Genomic DNA, 4,389 nt, shown 5'->3' on the forward strand with positions numbered 1-4,389 from the left:
TAATATTTGAAATGTGAGATGTTTGAGAATGGTAATTATTGTGAGCAGATGATGAGTATCTCTTTTAAGGCACCCTATGAGTCCATTTATTTCTGGAAATTTGTTGTAGTGGTTGTATATTCTCTGATGAATTTTTGTAATATGGAAATGTTCCCTGATCTTAATAATAGACAAAGGCATTGTCAGTTTGATTGGTACATAATTTACATGATCCTATTAATTTCTGGTATTTTGTTACCTTCCGTCTGATGGGAATTGATGAAAAGGGTGCATATGATGCTATGATTCGGTTTCTTCTAATAGTTGATTTGCCCAATATGTATATAAAAGGTATATTCTTCTTGTTGCATCGATCTTTGGTGGTCAGAATGATATTTTCTTCTGGATTTCTTTGTGTTGGATTTCTATATTCTAGATTTCTCCGTTATGGATTTCCTTATCTTGAACTCTTGGTCATCTTTATCTCGTAACGTGTCAAACATGGCTTATAGTTAAAGTATGACCTTTAGATTGCGATATATATATATCAAGTGTGATTATGCTTTTGATTTGATCATGGTAATTTGGTGATCTTAATATTTGGATGTCTCTAAATTTCCGTATAAGGATTTAACATTGGCAAAGGCTTAAGTGGTAAAATCTTCGTTTTGTGAAATTAATGGCTTAATTCATGATTAGCAAAGTTTAGACAGATGAGAACATTGTTAACCAAAGCCTTTGAACTGGTCTATTCTGTGTTGAGCAAAGACTTCCTGATTTTCAGTGATGTATTGTTGTTTGAATGGTGATGTGTTTTAAGACAACAAGGCAAGTGATAACTTAAAGTATCTGATGTCATAGAAAGACCTGAGTTTGCTATAATGCAAATGACTTGGGTATTAAAAGATGATGAGATAGTTATTGTATGATCCTTGTGTAAGAATATTTGAAATGTTAATGGGGTTAAAGTCGAGCATTAGGTTCTACCAGAGTTATCTCTGCCATTATTGACATTAAAATGGAAATAGAGAAAGTTAAAATGGATTTTCTTGTCTGGATTTTTCTTGTCCTTGAAAGAGGAAAGAGATATGTAGCGTGTTGTTAAATGTTTGACGAGATATGTAAATCATGCTGGCATGTACTAAATTTTCGCTCATTAGGTTCGAAGAACTTCGTGTCTTTATGAATGTTGGACATCTTGAGATTCAAGTGTCGACTAATCCAATTGAGATCCGGGTTTCTTATCATGATTTCTTGGGAAAGCTAGAGAAGGCTTTGAAATGAAAGGTAATTGAGAGTTGAATTGGCAAATAATCGGACTGTGTGGAATTATAAAGAGTATGAGGCCAAGATAAACTATCTAGTTTCACTATTTGAATTTGAAAAAGATTCAGGTATGAATGTATATGTAACATGATGGTATGGATCAGATGTAAGACCTTTTACCCCTGTCCGACGCCGGGATAGGATACGAGCTATAATCGGAAACAAACATGCAAAATCGGGCCATAAAATTTCTTTTAATTCAAAATTTTTCATACATACACATCGTCCCTTATTTGGGTCTACGAAGCCCAAAACATACCTTAGAGAGGGTTCGGGACTAAACCGGGAACTTTGGAAAGCTCTGAGGAAACTTAGAAAATTTTACCATAAAACAGAGTCACACGCCCTTATGGACACAAGGGCATGCTCGTGTCCTCAGGCCGTGTAACTCTCTGTTTATGACGTCAGCACACAAATTGAACCACATGGTCAAGCTACACGCCTGTGTCTCCAGGCCGTGTCCCTCACACGATTGAGACACACGATCGTGTCTCAGCCTTTGTGGCCAACACTTAGGCTATTTTCCAAGCCTTTATGTTACTCATAATCCCTTATAACCTTGCACACATCCAAATCACAATTCATGACATCATTTTAATAATTAAACACTCTTTATTAAGACACATTTATCATACTAACATATACTTTTTCATATAATGACTTACTCATGAAATACCAAGTCTAAATTCATTAATCCCCATTCATAAGACTTGTCATTTTGATGTCCACTTTTACCATTAAACCAAGGTTACCAACTTATCCATCAAACACTCATGTTTAACCATCATCATATTGTTTTTAAATCATGCAATTACTTTAAAATTATGATCATCTCGAATGGTCATAAAGCATACATCCAACACATATGACATACTATCAATCATGCAAGGCAACTACATAATTTCATCATCACGTCATAGGCATTAGAGATAGCATAATTAGCTAAACTTACAAACCATAATCAATATGAGCCACATCTTATGGCCATATACAAATAACTTAATATAGACAACATATTTGACTAAATCATAATAACACATATCATTTGACTAGTCCATATACATGCCACTCACTTGAAATTACTAACATATGCATCAATACTCCAAAAGAGGTGACTTGATAGTGTGATGCTGCCTCCGATAATCTCTAACCCTGAGCTAACCTGGCAACACTAAGAGAAAAGAAAATGGCGAGTAAGCTTTACGCTTAGTAAGTTTGTATGAAAATAATAAGCAAATTATAACAAGTTCTTGCCAAATTATCATTATTTTTTCGTATTCCAGTCAGCCTATTTTCTTGAGTCACAATCACTAAATCATTTATATATGGAGCTATAGAACTCCAATTTTAGATCTTCTAATTTTCCTAGAAACTAGACTCACATATATTCTTACTATAAAATTTTAAGAATTTTTGGTTTAGCCAATTACTACAGTTTATTCATTAAAGTCGCCCCTTTTCGCTATTTGATAGTTCCAACCTTTCTTTACTAAAGTTAATTATCTTATAATACGAGACTCGGATAATGTTTCCATCTATTTCTATTGAAAAGAGACTCATAATTATTTTTGTACAATTTTTAATGATTTTCCAAAATTAGAATAGGGGATTCTGAAATCATTCTAACTCTGTCTCACATAAATACAAATATCTCATAATATGAAATTCTTTTACTTACAGTGTTTCTTCTATACAAAACTAGCCTCGATAAGCTTTAATTTCATATTTATCCACCCTCTAATTCAATTTTCACAATTTTTGGTGGATTTTCAAATTCAAACTACATCTACTGACTAAGGCTATTTTAGTGTCACAATGATGTTAACTAAGTTCATACACCTTCATATACATATCCACATGAACACATACATACTTATACACATAAACACATATATACATACCTTCCACAAAACCATCGTTTTCCAAAGTACTCACATTAATTCAAATATGTACCTGTGCCCGTTCGTACATAATCATTTGGTACACTTATTTACCATAGAATTTCATATTACTTTTCTCTTTCTTTCCCGTTGAACACTCAGAATAAAGATTGGATACGCGGATATAATGCACCGAAGTGCCTGAATGTAGCCTTGGCTACTAGAAAGAATGTGCATCGAAGTGGCTCATATCATAGAAGCACATGCCGCTCTCAACAGGGGCTACTCAAAGAGCTAAAGAGTATCCGAACACAACTCAGGATACCGAGCACCCGGACCCTAGCATGTATCACATATCAAATGAGCTCATAAATGCTACTCACGGGGCTACTCAAATGAGCTAAAGAGTATCCGGCACACTTAATATACCCAGCACCCGGACCAAAGCATATATCACATATCTATCCTAGTGACATGTCACTTGTATCCTGAGCTATTCCTAAGGTTCAAACGGGATTCTGATTACAAATCTTGGTCGGACATATTCGGAATGTCTGTCTCATCTCATATAGCAATTATCATATATTCATAAATCATTGAAATAACATCCATCACATTAGCATAGCATGTTATATCACTAAGTAATCAAATAAACACATTAATCATATAATCATCATATATTTCATGCATTACTAGTCATGTATCTTTATTTCATATCATATTTCCACATCGTATACTCATTCTATCAACTTTTCAATATAGTCCATCATACAATTTATGCCATAATAACAAGCAATTTAATTTATACATAATAGTGCATTATTATTAACACACAAACTTACCTCGAATACAAAAACGACAAAATTACCAATTTAGCCCTTAACCTCGTACTTTTTCGATTTAAGCCCGAATCTCAATTTCCTTGATCTAACATTTCAAATATAGCCTATTTAGAACTCACATTATTCAAATTGACCCAAAAATCATATTTTCGAAAATTTACAATTTTACCCCTAAACTTTCACATATTTGCAATTTAGCCACTAGGCTCGTAAAATGAAATGTGTTCAACTTCTTGGTTACCCAAGCTTAGCCGAACCACATTCAAGCTTATGGCAGCCCACATTTCTCATTAAAACAGATTTTTAGTTACCCATTTTACACCTTTTTCAATTTAGTCATTTTTAGGCTTTTTCATGAAAAA

Source organism: Gossypium hirsutum, chromosome A13, assembly GCF_007990345.1.
Source record: "Gossypium hirsutum isolate 1008001.06 chromosome A13, Gossypium_hirsutum_v2.1, whole genome shotgun sequence".
Taxonomy (NCBI): Eukaryota; Viridiplantae; Streptophyta; class Magnoliopsida; order Malvales; family Malvaceae; genus Gossypium; species Gossypium hirsutum.